The sequence below is a fragment of the Macrobrachium rosenbergii genome, chromosome 17 (genome assembly GCF_040412425.1).
Source record: "Macrobrachium rosenbergii isolate ZJJX-2024 chromosome 17, ASM4041242v1, whole genome shotgun sequence".
In the NCBI taxonomy this organism is placed as follows: Eukaryota; Metazoa; Arthropoda; class Malacostraca; order Decapoda; family Palaemonidae; genus Macrobrachium; species Macrobrachium rosenbergii.
This window is the reverse complement of record NC_089757.1, coordinates 15,698,449-15,717,188: the sequence shown is the minus strand read 5'-3', so window position 1 is coordinate 15,717,188 and position 18,740 is coordinate 15,698,449. Positions and strand designations below refer to the sequence as shown.

General features: G+C 34.6%; 1 protein-coding gene across 1 annotated transcript in view; it reads left to right on the top strand.

The window, feature by feature from the left end:
• The first annotated feature begins 12,560 nt into the window (after positions 1–12,560).
• The window catches only part of LOC136847757 (coiled-coil domain-containing protein 77-like), a 119,788-nt gene continuing 113,608 nt past the window's right edge, over positions 12,561–18,740 (top strand). Inside the window, exon 1 of the mRNA XM_067119641.1 lies at positions 12,561–12,642. The gene's annotated coding sequence lies outside the window, so the exon portion shown is untranslated. The remainder of the gene's footprint in view (positions 12,643–18,740) is intronic.

Genomic DNA, 18,740 nt, shown 5'->3' with positions numbered 1-18,740 from the left:
CTACATTGAAAGATAATGATTACCGAGTACGCCTTGAGGAAAAGTGTGCAAGATTTTACTTAGGAGTAAATGAAAGTGGTATGAGCGGATCAACTACAGAGGAATCGATAAACCTGCCTTTTCTAGGAATAAAAGATTATAAGAGTCGGTAAAAGCAGGATTACAAAGAGATTGCCAAGTTGAAAGGATTAACACTGCAGAGAGAGAGAGAGAGAGAGAGAGAGAGAGAGAGAGAGAGAGAGAGAGAGAGAGAGAGAGAGAATAACTAACTTCTGTGTCCTGCCATTTATGTTTCACTCTCTGGATTGCATAGCATATCTTCTCACCGAAATTAATAAGAGAGTCGCTGAGTGCTTCCCAGATAAATCTTCTCTCCATCTTCGTGGATGAAAACCTGAATTAAAACTTGCAATCTTCTCATGCATTTAGCTTAACTTTGTAGTGGATTTTAGCGAAGTATGGATGAAAATAACTCTCTCTGGTAATCTTTATGTTGTTTTCAATCTATCTTTCTGGCACGTACACATACACGTACACACAGTTCCCGCTTAGAATTGTTTGAAATTAGATAAGAGGAATTCATATCCGCAAAGCTAATTTTATTCTGTGGTTGAGGTTTCGGTAGAATAAGTCTCTCTCTCTCTCTCTCTCTCTCTCTCTCTCTCTCTCTCTCTCTCTCTCTCTCTCTCTCTCCTCTCTCACACACACACACACACATACACACATGTACACAGTTCCGATTTGGAATATAGAATTGTTCCTTGTTAGATACACAGTTCTAGCTGTCACTAAGGAAACCTCACTGCTCGTTACATCTCTTGTTAAGAGTGAGACTGTTCCGGCTTTGATGTAAGTTCATGGTAATACCACTATTCTTGTTCCGACGAAGTGGTGAACACGTATCCATCATTGCGCCTCTCAGCTGATGTCAAGCTTGAAGACAAGCATTTTTCAGAGCTTGGTTGTGTATGCAGTCAGACACTTATTTTCGTGCTCAACCGTCTAAGCTGTTTAGTCTTTATTTGCTTATAGACAGATTCTCTTTTATATGTTTATTTATACATACATACGCACACACACACACACACACACACACACACACACATATATATATACATATATACATATATATATATATATATATATATATATATATATATATATATATATATATATATATATATATATATATATATATATATATAAATATATATATATATATATATATATATATATATATATATATATATATATATATATATATATATATATATATATATATATATATATATATATATATATATATCTAATAGAAGGAGCCCATAAAAACACCAAAAAAGGTAGAAAGTTACTGCTATATTTCAGAGACCAAACTGTCTCCCTCTACTGGCAAGTATATGAATGAAGTAAGGAATACAGGCAGGCGGTATTTATACCAAGAAATCCAGAGGTCACTGAATACTTGTGCTGATTTCCATTTCTTGAGATTTCTTTTTCAAATCTGGAGTAAATCTTAATCATTTGAATTTTGCTTAGTTAACTTAATTTCTTGATAAATTAAAGTTTTGCGAATTAAACTTGTTTAAGAATTAATTCAACTTCTGTTGTTTTCGAGTAATAATAATTTTTTTTTGAGATTGTGATCTCTACTTATAACTTTTGAACTTAGAAATAAATTTTTGTATTTAAAGCTTTAAAAGCACAGTGTTTCATTTTTGGCCACCAGTGAATAGAGTTATTTGTGTATGCACAATGTAAGTGATAGACATGCTTTGTTCTCCTCTGTGTTTATTAGAGTGAATTAGGACCAGGGAGACAATTATAATTGTTTGATGGAGTGATGCCCTTTCCCCTCTAGTATATTTATTGCTTAACAGTTGTTACCTCACTCATAACTTGATAAACTTAGATTGATTTTTCAAGTGATAAGCAAGTTTTAAGGGATCACTGTTATCTTTAGAGTGTTCAGTCGTAATATTATTGTTATGAGGTTCCAGGTATCTGGATTTAATAGTTTAAACCAGGTACTTGATCACTTCGTGACAATATATATATATATATATATATATATATATATATATATATATATATATATATATATATATATATATATATATATATATATATATATATATATATTAACTTTATCACATACACAATTGTTCTGTAGTAGACTAGGTTTTATTCAAAAAGTTACAAGCTTTCTTGGACTCCACATTATCAAGATCCGTACGGATACTTGATAATGTGGACTGTTTGTCCAAGAAAGCTTGAACAATAAAAACTATTAAATACCATCCAGTAATATCCTTTAGTAGTATATATATATATATATATATATATGTGTGTGTGTGTGTGTGTGTGTGTGTGTGTGTGTGTGTGTGTGTGTGTGTGTATCCTTGAACCCAGTAGCTTAATTTTACGAAAATATATGATAAAACCAACGGAAACAATTCGGTATTATTTTCATCCCTAAATACCTCTGAGAAAAGATGGATTTTTATCAGATTTATCCGAACACTTTATATATACAGTATATATATATACATATATATATATATATATATATATATATATATATATATATATATATATATATATATATTTGCTTTCAAAGTTATTAAATAATTTTTCGTGATTTTGCAACCACTAAGTGATTTTTGAAAGATAACTTTCAAAAATCACTTTTCAAAGCGGTTTGTTTGGTAACAAAAACATGTTGACAACTCTTGTTGGAAACCATGCAGAAGCTCTGCAATCTTAAAAACACAAATCTCCATACGTATGTAACTGTAAACCTTTTAACGATTTCAAGAGAGACGACATAGCTTTCTTGTAATTATGCTTAAGGCAATGACTTTCGCTGTTCTAAATTACAAAGCCCTTGTTTGCTCTGCGAATACAGTAATGGAGAAGTTACTTGTCTTATAATGCAACAGAATAAGTCCTTGCTGTTGCAATATCATAAATCATTATTCTGGTTCTTTTATTTATTACCTAAAAATAAATCATGAAAGTTTCTGACATTTTTATTGCTTAACAGTAATAATGAACATTAATGATTTATCATCAGCATAGCATAATTTTATCGTTGTTTTTTAGGTTACTGTTTTTATTATGGGCTTTTACTACTATTTTACTAATGAATATAAATAGTTTATCATCTGCGCATTTTTGTCCTTCTCTTTACTACACTTATTATCATCATTTCTGAATTTTATTTTCTCTGTTTACTGTTAACAATGAACATAATTATAGTCATTCTTCTTGTTATGGTTTTGTTGTTTATGATACGGCATATTATTCTTTATACTTCTGTAGTAGCTGCTACAGTTTTATGTTACTGCTACTGTTGTCCTTAATTTTGTGGTTGCTACTGCTATTGCTATTGCTATTTTTTTTATACAGCTGCAATTTTGATTGTTGTTGCAGTTGTTGTTACTGTTTGTGCTGTTATTTTTTATTGTTGCTGCAATTGTTATAATTTTTGTTGTTGTTCCTGTCTTTGTTATTTTTCTGTTGTTACTGCTGCATTTATTATGTTTTGTTGCTGTATTTTTTTTTTTTTTTTACTGCAGTTGTTATTATATTTGGTTGTCGTCACTACAGTTATTATTTTTGTTGTTTCTGTAGCTGTTATTACTTTCTCGTTGTTGTTGTTGCATTCTTATTATTGAAGTTCTTGTTTCTAGTTAGTGTTGCAGTCCTTACTATTTAAGTCGTTGTTTCTGCAATTGTTATTATTTTTCGTTGCTGGTGCTGCAGTTCTTATTTTTTAAGGTGTTGTTTCTGCAATTTTTATAATTTTTTCTGCGGTTATTGCTGCAGTTCTTATTATTCAAGTTGTTATTTCTGGAATTGTTATTTTTGGTATTTGGTGCTGCAGTTATTATTCAAGTGGTTCTTATAATTTTTTTGCAGTTATTGCTGCAGTTGTTATTATTCAAGTTGTTTCTGCAATTGTTATTATTCAAGTTGTTGTTTCTGCAATTGTTATTATTTTTTGTAGTTGTTGCTGTAGTTCTTATTTATTAAGTTGATGTTTCTGCAAGTCTTATAATTTTTTTGCAGTTAGTGCTGGAGTTCTTATTGTTTGAGTTGTGGTTTCTGCAATTGTTATTTTTTGTTGGTGGTGCTGCAGTTCTTGTTATCTGAGTTGCTGCTTCAGCAACTGTTACTATTTTTTTTTAGTTTTTTTCTTTTGTAGTTGATGTTTATGCAATTATTATAATTTTTTGCAGTTAGTGCTACTGTTCTTATTGTTTAAGTGATCGTTTCTGAAATTGTAATTATTTTTTAGCAGTTAGTGCTGCAGTCTTTATTATCCAACTTGTTGTTTTTGCTATTGTTATTTTTTTGTAGTTGGTGCTGAATTTCTTATTATTCAGGCTGTAGTCTCTGAAATCGATACAGTTACTGTTGTTGTTGTTGCCGCTGCTGCTGATGTTTCTGCAGCAGTAGCAGCAGCACAGGGAAATTTTCCTCCGTGACGTTATTATGGAAGTGGAGGAGGGCGGGTGCAACAACGGGAATGGCTTCATCTCCGCGTGCTGACTCACGGATATTTTTAACTGCCTTTTTATTACCTTGGCAAATTACGACATGGAACTATAAAATGGAAATCGTGGCACGAATGAATTTTCCATAAACAAGGAGAAAATCGCTCATTTTACTGCGTCTATGCGCCAGGCCGCTCGATGCGGGATTACTGTGACTCGCTTTTGGCCTGCTTTGTATTTCGAACATCATGTAAATTAATCGTGGTTACGAGCATGTTGTCTTTAAATAATCTTTTTTAATTACTGGCTATTCCACCCTTCACTCTCAATTTGTAAAATAATCACAATGATTATGAGTATTTTATAAAGAGTTCAACTTAATACACAGAACTGAATAGCCATATACGGCCTGAAATTTCAAATAATCTAGTTTTGAGGGAAAAATCGACATGTAAACAAAATACCAAGAAGAAAATGCTTTAATGCTTTTACAAATCAAGTTATTCTGATATGTAGCTTTACTGTTGTGTCACGCTTAAAGTTTCATATTTTATATATTGTTGACTCTATGGAGATTGATCTAGAGGCAAATTTTACATAGGAAATTTGTGAAACATTTCTGCTTTTTAAATGTTGATATCATGCCTTTTGAATTTTGTTCTGCTATCAATTTATTCATTACTAGAGATCTGTATCTTAGGCAGACATATCCAAGGACTTTGCTTTTCCTATATTCAAAATCATATTGTACAGTATAAGAATATATAACCACATATTTTTAATGTTCGAGCCAAGTGGGATTAAAAGGAATCCATTGTATGCAAATTTGTCATACCTCGTAGGTATTTGACTCTCTTTTATGTACCCCTTATTGAACTTATTTACAAATTTCGAAATGGCCAAATTGCGTTTACTAATCGCATTTATGCTTCCACCAGATGATCGATTTCTATATTCTTTTATGGTTACTTGTTCACTTTCCTTTACTCTATCTACTCCAATCGTTGCCAAATTTGATAGTTCAAGTCGTCGCAAAAAAAAAAAAAAAAATACCGAAACCTGAAATATCTGAGCTATACTTGGTAAGGTAAAATTTATGGACTGTAATATCGACCTCCTTATTCTAGGCTATTAAATTCTCGGCGGCACTTACCAAGTGGGTGATTTTTAACCCTAAAATACACGATGAAAGTCATTCACGTCTCCTCATAATCACCTCTTTGACGCACGAAAAGGCGAATGAAAATGAGTCCTGTGATCAGCCTTCAGAGTCCTCAGATATTTATTGTTCAGGATTGTCGGTTCCATCATTTTTAATACACTTTGGATGGTTTGTAGTATTCTTCTCAGTAATGAACATGAGAATGTTTGCAGTGAATGCACAGTGTACTTGAATATATTTCATAACTTATAAACCCATTACAAGGGTTTAAATTATTGCTTGTATTTTTCTTAATTCTCTTTTTAATTTACCTTTAATCAAATTTTCTGGTAATGTAAAGGAATTCTTGAATTAATGGCACAGATAATTCGATGACCTGCTCAGAAGATACATTGTGAGTGAAAGGAGAAATCAACAATGGACAATTCATTATTTGAATATGAATATCGAACATAAATTTCATTTCTCTTATTTAAAAATTTATGCAATTGATGACAAATTTTTAAATAAATTTTTTAAACTTATGATTGGATTTCTTATCTTTGCATGCAGATTGATGGGAAGGACAACATATTGATTCATCTTGCCCAGGCCCGATGGAGACAAAAGTAAGCAGACGTGAGGAAAAAATGGGGTGCTTAACCCGGTAAGAAGCCGTAGTGATGTTCGGAACGTGATGCTGTTAGGAAATGGTGAACAAAAATGTACCAGCCTCTCTCTCTCTCTCTCTCTCTCTCTCTCTCTCTCTCTCTCTCTCTCTCTCTCTCTCTCTCTCTCTCTCTCTCTTTGTCGGGAGTCAGTAACCTAGATGCTGTGACGCCAATTTTAGTAGCCATAATCAATCAGTCAGTCTCTCTCTTTGTGCCTTCTTTCTCTCATTCACTCTTTACCTTTCCTTCTCTCAATCACTCTACCTATCTTATCTTACTAATTCACTTGTTTTCTTATTTAAAGCCAAAGCTTCATCGCCTCTTTTATAGTAGTAAAGTTAAAATTCGGTAGTACTGATAACTTCCACTACTTACCTTTATCCACCTATTACCTTGACATGATCTCGCCTCCCTTAAATCATTACCCGGAGTCGGCTATCGGGGGAAATGTGGAATGGTAAGGGAGGGAGAAAACCGATAACCCATCGGGTATCATTCGTAGGGACCGGGTGTATGGGAGTGGTGGGGAATGGCGGAGAGCACTAAAGGGGAACCAAATAACGCAGGTAGCAATTTCAATCTTTGATGGCTGAGGTCACATAGCATTATATTTAAAGTTATTTTTCCCTCCCTTTCTTTTTCTCGTTACCTGCGTTGCAAAAAAAGAAAGTAAAGAAGGCATAAAAATAGTTTGCTTTAGTGTTCACACTGAGCGAGAGAGGTGGGGGATTTTTTGATCTAAGAAGAAAGTTACAATTTGAAAGAGTTTAACAGCTAAGTGCTCTGCAGCAGGGTTAGCACAGCAGATTTCCTCACGTGAAGGACTATCAGGTTTTTAGTGTGGCTTTATGTCAGTAGTTCGAATGCGCGTTCTTTCCGAGCAGAATAATACTCCCTGCATAAAACTTTGCGTCGTTACCTCCAATAAGGAAGTTGTGTTTTTTTATTCGGTCTGTTTATGTCAGTGTTCGCCTATCTGCTCGTTAGCATTATTATACAAACCTCTATGAGTGGATTATTAAGAAAATTTTAGCAAAGGGTGGGACTCGTGGTTGGTAACAAGCGATGAGATTTTGGCACAAACAGGACTGCAACTTCTGAGGAACATGGACGTTTTGGGAGGTGGATAACTCAGATTTGCAGGAGGTTTGCTGCCTCCGAACGCTTTTGTTAACAACATTACTTGAAGTGCGTGAGACATACACTATACAACACCGCTAACATAGATTTCGAAAGGTTTGACACCGTGTCTGCCAGATATAATTCTCATATTAATCAGTTAACCAATCGTGCTCCTTTGTGACCCATTGGAGTTCTCACCAGACTCGTGATCCTTGTTGTTACTTTCGAGGGCATCGATTTTTTTTTTTCACAAGTTTTTTTAATTAACCCTACGTTTAACCCTCCTCGGGGTTGCAACCGGTATCAAGGGGTAACCCGCTCATGCGTTCCCTACAGGTAGAAATGATAGCGTTCATCATTCGTGTCAATTATTTGTTATTCTTAAATGTGCATTGGTTGTACCATTTCCCCACTTTCCTTCTGCCTTTAACTTTGCTATTACTGCGACTTTTAACGCTGGTCGTAATTTATCTTCCCCTAAATTTAGTTCAGCATGGTTTCCCATATTGCAGGGTTTGCAGTTTACTTGTTGTCACAAATTGCTTGCATAATCTTTATATAAGGAAATCATAAATATATTATGTATATATATATATATGTATATGTGTGTGTTTATATATATACATAATATATACATAAATATAGTATATATATATATAATATATGTTTATGTGTGTATGTATATATATGAATATAATACACACACACACACATATATATATATATAAATATATATATATGTACATATTTTTGTTTGTTTGTTGTAATATGTACTGAATTTTTTCACAGATTTGATATCCCTCATTACGAACTTAACAGATATTCTCTATAAGTAAATTTAAGAGGCTCATCTAAATTGGAAATAATGCACCGAAGTGTCCACTCTGACCTAAACCTTTCATCAGGGAAAAAGAAAGAAAATATTCTCAGACATTAAATAACTGGTTTGTGAATAAACCGATATAGTGCTCATCTACTCTGTAAATTCTAATAGATATGTCTGAAAACTGGTCGCAAGTCTTTGTTCCTGTGGGTCTTCGTGTGTTCCAGACACTCAGAGCAAACGGTTTATGGGATTATTAGGGATTATTCGCAGAGGTCATTAAAACGTGGAAGAAAATAACGTAGGATTTATGGCCCCTTGTCACTGAATTATCTGATAGCTTAATCAATGGGAAGGATGGTGAAATAACACGGTGTTTAAGAGTGAAAGTGGTGTTTAGAGCGGGTGTCCTTTATTCTGCTGCCTTTAATGAATGCTCCCCGAACTTTTTTTCGTCGGGTCTTGGAATCAAGATTTTAATTACTGCTTATTTTGCTGTTTGCTTGTCCCCTGTTTGATATATTATTTCTCCCCTTTCGTAGGAAATTCTCTCTCTCTCTCTCTCTCTCTCTCTCTCTCTCTCTCTCTCTCTCTCTCTCTGTCATGTGCTTCTTAATATGTATATGGATTTGTATGTATGTACAGTGTATATATATATATATATATATATATATATATATATATATATATATATATATATATATATACATATATATTGTGTATATAAAACAGTAATCCACTTCCCTCCCACTAAATCCAGGATAAAACTGTGCTGTCAAGTCCGTCTGACGCCCCTACACTGTACATTTCACTGCTATCTAGTGCTGGCTCTTTTGTTACCTTGAATTTTATTCGTTTAGCACTTTCAGTGTTTTCCTCTACTCCCAACACTTCCGAAATATAAACTTATCACCAACCTATAGTCTTCTATTCTCCGCATAACCAAACCTTCTCAAAACATTTGGATTCATCTTTTCACCCACTCTAACCTTTTTACTGCTACCTCTTGCTTAACTTCACATTTCTCGCCCTTCTTGTTGTTCTTACTTTACATATACTAATAAAACTTTTTTTATATGCATTCAACATTTGCAATTCATCTCCTCAAAGAAGAGTTGCTAAACAATCCTTTCTATTCACTCCAACATTGTCGCCCACAGACACTTCTCGTACAAATCTTTTTCGACACCCTCCCACCTTCCTTGTAACATTAATCTTGATCACATTCATTTTCACACTTCTCCTCATACAAAAACTTTCAAACTTTTTCCCAGGCCTCTGAAATTTCTCGTCACTATCTGTAGGTAATACTTCAGCGCTAATCATCAGTCGCGCCACGCTCAGTTTTCTACCCTTTTACTTATCCGACAACTTTATGCCTGCAACTCTTGTCTTTCCCTGATTTCCAGCATCACGCAGTCTATAAAGATATGAAATGGTTATAGAGTCATAAAACACGCTAATCTCGACCAACTATTGCACCAGCCTAATCAATCTTCCATCTGCATATTCTAACACAATACTTTGCTTTCTTCATAAACACTTATAATCGATCTTATAAAATTACCATCTACACCGTGCACCCTCTCTACCCTCAGCATTGGATCCCGTTCAGTTATCATAAAATTCTTCTCGGCGTGTCTATATGTTTTTGTTATATAATGAACATTTTATTCCCATGCCCTTCCCTTTGCTTAAACCCACACTGCAATTATTAATCCTTCTGTGATCTCTCTTTTCCTCAATCAAAATTCTGCCACATACTTTCTCTGACATGCTAAGTAATATCTCTTTAATTTTTATCGATACCTCTTTTATCACCTTAACCCTTGCACAAGAAAAACAATTCTTTTCACTCTTTCATTTGGAAACTTTTTCATCATCCGTACATATCATACCAATACTGGTCAAGCACTTGGTCACACCATAGCCCAGTGAATGTCAAGTAATATCTACTCCTGGTACCTTTTCATTTTTTTTTTAAATTTTTGAGTTTTTAATTATATATATATATATATATATATATATCATTTATTATGGATGAGATATATATATATATATATATATATATATATATATATATATATATATATATATATATATATATATATATATATATATATATATATATATATCACTTTATTACAGGGGAAAGAAAAACTGGGTGAGATATGTCAATCACGTGTTACATTGATTATAATTTATATATATATATATATATATATATATATATATATATATATATATATATATATATATATATATATATATCAATTTTAGGCCTTTCCCATAAATAATGGGTGGTTCTAGAGAAAAACCAGAAAGCAGCCACTGGAATGTTCATCCTTCAATTCCTAATCAAAGATGAAAACCTTATGCAAAGATGAAAACCTTATGCAGAACCCACCAAAACACCAGGTGTTTCATTTGCCCTCACTTTAAGCTCATGAGCAGTTCTGTGACCTTCCTCATATCAATTTTTCATGCACTCTCATCCACCTAGATATTAGAGGTTTTCCAATCGAACACCTGTTCCGCTTCCCATAATCGGAAATGTGAACATAAAAAAATTATGACAACATAAAGTTCTGTTGCGTGATACAGAAATTTATTGTAAATGAAACTCAGTTTATCCAGCCATAATTCTTAATGAATATAAGATAATAATAATAATAATAATAATAATAATAATAATAATAATAATAATAATAATAATAATAATATAAATTGTTGAAATCAGTAAAGCTATAGTAATATTTACATCAGTTCGCCCTAAGTCATAGCTCGTGTCTTCTTGAGTGTGAAATTGAGTTTTCTGTAGTTTAATTCATGCTAAACTCCGTAGTTCTAAGCACCGTCTAAGCAATTAAATAATGTTGCCCTGTCCAACTCTGGCCAAGTGTTTCGTCCCTTGTAGTTTTTAGCAAAATATCTTATTTCTACTTATGTACTGATTTTTTTGCATAAGAACTTGTCAATGCGATTTTTTTTACATAGGTTTTATATATCTTACAATATTACTGTCGCTTGGCTGATCTACGTTGAGTCAGTTTTATGGCAGCACTATGCCTTAAATTGCCTTTTCCTGTATTAAGATGTTAACAGGGAAAAATAGGCCTTGTGGTGAGCTCTGGACTCCACCATACCAACGAGATGTTCATGTTGTCAATGTCAGACCGTATATATATATATACAGTATATGTATATATATATATATATATATATATATATATATATATATATATATATATATATATATATATATATATTATATATGTGTGTGTGTAATTTTATTAACTCAGCATTATTATTTGTTAAATCGTGATGTTCTGTTATGTATAGTTAAGGCTGTTTTTGTTAATTCCATGTATGTATATTTGCAAATATTCACATACTATACTGTATATATGACATCACAAGTCTCAGCACCAAGAACTTTGGCAGGTCAAATCATAAAACATTTGAGTTTTTGGAGTGAAATAGATATTGTAAGTAATAGCAGCAGCAATGTTCTTCTTGAACTGCACTGTGTATTTAGACGGAGTACGCATGATTACTTGAAAGTGTGCTGCATTTACATTTAAGAGCAAAAGGTCTGTTGCCTTGATCTGAAACGGTAGCAAAATAGAAAGCTCAGAGGTTAGTAATTAAAGTTTATTTTGTTAGTTTGAATTTTTATTATGAGCATGTGGTCTACATTACGGAGAAACTATGACTCTTAATAGTGATGACCGAATAAATGTGTGCATTACATCAACACTTATAAATCTGCCTAGAAAAATATAATTTTAATACTGATGATTTTTTACTTACATCTGATAAGCAAATCTATACTAGCCTCATTCCCTCCTTGTTTGGAAAATTGAAACTACGTTGTGATGATTTTACTTTTGTTTTTCGTTCATACAATATCGAACCAGAGATAATTTACTTTATTAATGCGCTCCAGTTTGTTTTTGCATTTCCTTTTTCTCAGTTGCAAGCCATATGAACCAATACCTCGTTTACCTTAAGAGCAGTAGTAGTAGTTATTTTCTTTTGCAATGGCTCCCTTTGTACTATTCTGCCCGACTGTCTTTGATAGTAATGCACCACGTCTCATGTTTATTTTTATAAAGATGGGTCCCCACATTAACTTAGTCAATAATTATTTGATTTCCCGCGACACCTGGCTCTAGATTCTCTCCTTAATGCTTCTGGCATTCTTTATTACTGTAAATTCCCTTCACTAAAAGACATCTTTTACTATTTTCAGTATTGAACACCTTCCATCAACCTTCTATAGGCCAACGTGCACAATCACTCTTATTTGCCCACTCCGCATCCCATTACATAAGAATTAATAGCGGCAGACTACAGATCAAGGGAAGCTTTCGTCTGCTACCGGTAAGTATGATAACTTAATTGTTTCCCAAAACAAGTCGAGTTCTTCATTTAAGGATTTTTGTAAGTGCCTCATAAGGGCACAGTCTACATAGATCACAAGGGCTAGTCCCATGGCTGAATTTATCTTTCCTCAGTTTTTTTTTTTATTTTATCACATTTTATGGTTATGCAGATAATTTCAGAAGATATAATCATAATCAAAGAAATGCCATTCTATTTTTGCCAGTAATTGTTATCCTCTGGTATAAAAGCAGAATGTCGACTTCAAGTAACCAGCACTCAAGAGTTGGTGAAGGTGACTGATGATTGAAAGGTGCAGTCATCTTAATATAGTTTACAATTTCTTATCTGTAATGTACAATACATGCATGATAATTTATGTTGCAGCTGAAGTCTCCTCTTTCTTGTTGCTACACGGAATAAAAAACCTCATGTTTTAACAATGTTTCAGCATAATGTTGATTTGCTGAACATGCTTCAAAATTAGGTTATCTACAGAAGTCACCTCCTGTGAATTTTTTACTTCTCAAAGTAACTTCAGGAAGTTATGTTAGTCCTTTGGATTTTCCTTCCACTCAGTAGCAGTTTGGTTCCTTGAGACATGTTCGTTTATGCTGGGAATTTTCTTGTGACTATACTGATACTGGTCGGCATTATTTTCACATGGAATTTCACTTGCACTGATACAGTTTGCATCATCACATGCTGTCTTTTTTTTAGTTTTTATATCATACCGGTTCTTGTCCATAAACTTTCTGTCGGTTTGTCAGGACTGTGGGTTTTTTCATCATTCTGTTCTTGGGCATCCTTTCACAGTGAATAACTTTTAAGTTTAATTTTCATGTGAAGACCCCTGTTCCACTTAGGTCAGTATGACAGCAGAAAGTGCTATAATTTTTTTATTCTATGGAACTATTTTTTATTAATTTTTCTGTCATGGTGTTAGTCACCTTTGCCTCTTCCCTATTTCCTTATGTCTTGCATCCTCTCATTGCTGATAGCCCATCGTAGGAGAAAGCTGTATTAGTTATTTTATGTCATCATTAGGATAGTCTTCTCAAGTAAGTTGGTCACTTGTGTCACTTGTACTTTTTCTGACATGCTATTTATTGTTGCTCTCTTATTTTAGGTTGGTCCGGGAGAATTGCCACATATGTTAATACCTTTTAATCATTATGAAACCCGAGGTTTTGGGAACCTAAGCTAGCCACTGAGGCATTGTAACATTGAGAAAATGAAGTTACGTAATTTTGGCAGGTGCCGTATTTCAAATGTTAAAATCTCAAAACAAATTAGGAAGTGTAGATCAGGGTTTCTTCTTCCCTTGGGATCAATACAATCCATATGCTTTATGGCCATAGTATACCCATTCTTTACCAAGGATTTTCTGCCTTCAGATTTGTAGACCCTTGTAGCCAGCTCTTTCTATACGTCAATGCTCGTAATCTGCTGGGAACACTGACTTTGGGTCTCCAAGTTATTATGATTGCTAGAGTGTAGTGAAAGGGATCCAGTAGGATAAAATGAAACCTGATAAGCAGAAATCCTCAGGTGACCCATTGCTAAGAAAGGGAGACTGAATTTACAATTTTTTGATAAGAGCCCAGGAAACCTCACTTAAGAGTGATCTTCCTAGGAATCTAGGCTTTGGAAAACATTCTCTGTGTTCTTTTATTTCATCCCCTGGTCCCCAGGTAGCTTTCCCAGCTCTTTCTGTGTATATCAATGCTTATTTTCTGATGGAAAAACTGATTAGGATCTCCAAGATATCATGGTTGCTACAGTATTTATGGATGAGATCCAGTAAGGCAAACTGGAACCTGATAGGCAGAGATCCTCAGGTAATCCATTACCAAGAAAGGGAGACAAGGTTTACAATACAATCCCTGAATAAGAGACTGGGAAATTTCCTCAGGAGTGACCTTCCTAGGAGAGTATGCTTTGGAGAACATTTTCTGTGTTCTTTCTTTTCCACTCCTGGTTCCCAGTAGCTTTCCCTGAATCAGTTATGATGAGGATTTTTCTAAAACTACATAATATTGACATGGCAAATAACTAGTGACAGTCTGGTGGTCCTCATGTGGCATTTGGTCTCGTTAAACTACATAATAATAAGTGGGTTGACCAACTAGTTACTTCACCATGTGAACTCCTAGTTGAGTCTGCATCATATGTCATTACTGTACCTCATTTCTCTGTTACCCTATTCCCCCTTACTAGGGTGTTTCAGGAGTTATGCTTAAGCTCAGGTAAGCCAGTTGCCCTGGTGGGCAGTTCTTTTGGCACCTAGTAACATCATTTGACCACTGTAATATTCTGATTTGCTGAAGATACTGTACATATTTCCATGCAGCAGTTATGTTGTTAAAGTTAAACCTTTAATTTGCTAAGAGAACAACTTGATTAAGGAAACCTTTACGCTACACTCATTCAGACATGAGCATTTTTTGATATTAATCTAAGGTCCCTTAAAAAATTTCAGTTTTAAACTGTGGCCAGAAAAGCTATATCCTAAAGAAAACACCCTTCCCTATTTTTCCTATTGCAAGACATCTGAACACCTTGACTCAACCACTGGAGTTCCCCTTTTGTTAGCATCTTTTAGTCTATGAAGATTGCTTCCCTATGGCAAGGAGGAATTTCATAAATGTCTTACTACCTTAAAACTATTACAGTACTGTATACTTTGTGGCTACAGTGTATCAAGTCTAGCTTAAAAATAAAACTATTACTGTATACTTTGTGGCTACAGTGTATGAAGTCTAGCTTAAAAAAAATTTTTATGACAGCCCCCAGACAAATAGTAATGTTTATCCTAGGAGAGCAGTCTCTCCTTGGGTTCCTCGCCTGATCACTTCTAAATTACATTGTAAGTTGGCATGCTAACTCGAGAGAAATCCAAGACCATTAAGTATGGCTAGTATGCCTTTCGGAGTCATTCCAGCCACAGTCCTTTTCTTCATCTGCACCACCCTTCAATAGGAATGGAATGGAATATGGAATTTAGGCCAAAGGCTTAATGCTGGGGCCTATGAGGTCATTCAGAGCTGAAAGGGAAATTGAGAGTAGAAAGGTTTGAAAAGTGTAACAGGAGGAAAACCTCTTGGTTGCACTGTGAAACAATTGTTAGGAGCGAGTGGATAGCAAGAGGGAAGAGAATATGAATGGAGATGCAGTAAAAGGAATGAAAGGGGGTTGCAGCTGGGGCTGGAGGGATGCTGCAAAGAACCTTCAGTAATACCTACAGTGCACTAAGTGAGGTGCACTGACAGCACTACCTCACTACTGGGACCCTTGAATTTGGTGAAATATTCCTCATACATTGCCCACATGACAAACTACCCAATACCTGGGGAAAACAAATGAAAGTTTTTTGCCGCTTTCATACTGTAATTACTAAATTGAAGATGGATCTAGCAAAGAAAACTTCCAAACTACTCGTTTCCTATTTATTTTCAAGTAATATCATTATATATAGGCCCCAACTACCTAGTTAAAAATCCCTGGAATTTACACTGGAAGTACTGTGAATGAGAGGGAATAATTTGATAACATGCAGGTTGGTCTTGCTGCTTTTTATATCCAGTTCGTAATCTTCACTAAATGTCCCATTGAACCATTCTCTTCACATACCATTTCTTTCTCACTAAAGCCATTTCTCTATTGATGTTTCTCTTGCCCATTTTCTAATCATGTTATCCCATAAGATTCAAGGGTGTTGTATTGATCTGCCTGAACATCATTCCTATCTACAGGTAGATTGGTTTTTATCAGAACTTATTCACAATGCTACATAGATTTGTGCTAACAATATCAGTAAATCCCACTCACGAATTCCTTTATTGGCTGCTCTACATCTTGCCATAAGCACGTTGCTGCTACATTCTCCGTGTAGGAAGCATACCAGTCATACCGTGACGAGTGGCTTCATCCCTTGTGGACCAATGTGAGAGGTAACTGGGGTTGTGATTTTTCCCTTTACCAATAGGTGCCAAACTATCAACAGTAACCCAATTTCAGACTGTTTTACCTTTTCTTTCAGTACTTTTGATCATATAGGAACCTTTAATCTGTGCACTCAAAGATTTCTTCTAATCTTTGTCTGATGACAGAAATGCCTTGGCAGATATCATCCCTCCTTCATTCACTACCAAATGCTTTCAGTGGCATTTACCTGAAAGCAAACATAAATCTGTTATGCCTTTCAAACTACTGAGGATTCATGACCTGAAGCCCTGAGCTAGCAACTTCTTCATCACTCCAAACTACTACACCTACTAAAATTTGTTTAACCGCTACTACTCCTTGGCTGTGAAATTAGCTCCATACAAAAATTAAAATGTTTACTGACCTACATATTTCAAATTGGTCTTACTCTCAGCCTGACAGGTTTATATCCTGTTCTGCTAGTGACAAGGTTCTTTTGATCTTGTAAGCAACTTTGATCCTCCTGAATTTGATTAATCATCATCAGTTCCAGCAACTTCCCAGCGGCTTTCAATCAGATGTTCTGCAGATAGCTTGTAAACATTCTAGATTGTTCAAAAATTATACTCCAACATTTTTCATTTTTTAAGTATGGCTCTGGGAAAACTCTTTCACACTTTCTTGTGGATTTATTTTAAATCTGTTAAAAAATTTAAGGACTCTACTGCTGTTATTTCAGCTTTATAATTTTCTAATTTGAAACCTTGATCTGGTATTGTGATCTTTCTGCTTGTTAGGTGTAACTGAGGAGCAATGTAAAATGAGGCCATGAGCTTACATTCATTCTTTCAAAGATGAATGTTAGTAAATCACTTTCATAAAGATTAACCATCCTGGGAGAAGATGGTACTGGACTGATGGAGGACAGCCTTGTTAAAAAAAAATAAATTTCCCACGTTCATTTTGAATCTGTGCCGAATCAGCTAGATTTAAGACATACTTGATAAACCTAGTACTTCAGTCTTTAGTTTCCTTCCTTACAAACAACTGCAAAACACAGATAACTGAGCATTGATATCAAGTAATCAAATAGCTATCCTCCAGTTTCATACACAGAACATGTCTAAATTCTGACTAAGAGCTTTACAGCTGTTTCTGGCCTTGAAGTCTTCAATGAATGAAGTTCTCTGAAACTTCATCATTGCATTACAAAGCCAAGGTGCACTTTTATTCAGGGCTCTCTCAGATCCAACATAATGGGACAGTTCATCCCCAGAAACAATTCAGGATCTGCAAGTCTGTATGCAAATTGTCTCTTCTCCATTCCCAGCAACCATGCAACGCGTGGTAGAAATAAAAACTAGGAAAAAAACTTCATTCATGTTGTGTTCCCTGTCCAGTCCTCACATGAGGAAGAATAACTTCTGGAGAGTGCAATAGAAATAAAGCAGTCAAATTCAGCACAGCTGCCTCATCCTGTCCAGTTCATACTCTTGGATGCAGTCACATATCACAACAATTTAAGTTCAAAATTATGGAAATTCATCAGGTTTCTGCATGTCACTCCTCTTTTCTCATGAAAAGGCATTATGTCCTTCTGAGTTAGCATATTTTGCAAAACTCTTTTGGGGCAAAGCCTTCAAGTATGTTCATGCTGTACTTGGCAGGTGGATTTCAAGCACCTATGGACCTGCAGGACTTTTTTAAATGAGGGGTATCTCAAATTTTTACACACTGACGTCTGCCTGACTGGATTAACAACTTGGCATGTACTGTTCTTATTCTTGAAAATAATTTTTTTTTTAGAAATTTTTGAAAACAAAAACATGTTCACACACACACACCCCATCAACATGATGTTCAAATACACTGCTGAACAAGAGTAAATTTCAATTAAGTTCTTGTCCAAGTAGGTTGTCAGTATTAATGTAAGGTTCTATGTTAAGTTTGAATTGAATTGAATACAGAGTTTAGGCAAAAGGCCAAGCACTGGGACCTATGAGGTCATTCAGCGCCGATACAAATTGACAGTAAAGCTTTGAAAGGTGTAACAGGAGGAAGACCTCGTAGTTACACTATAAATCAATTGTTAAGAGAGGGTGGAAAGGTGGAAAGTAAGAATAGAATATGAAAGGAGGCAGAGTAAAAGGAACGAAAAGGGTTGTAGCTAG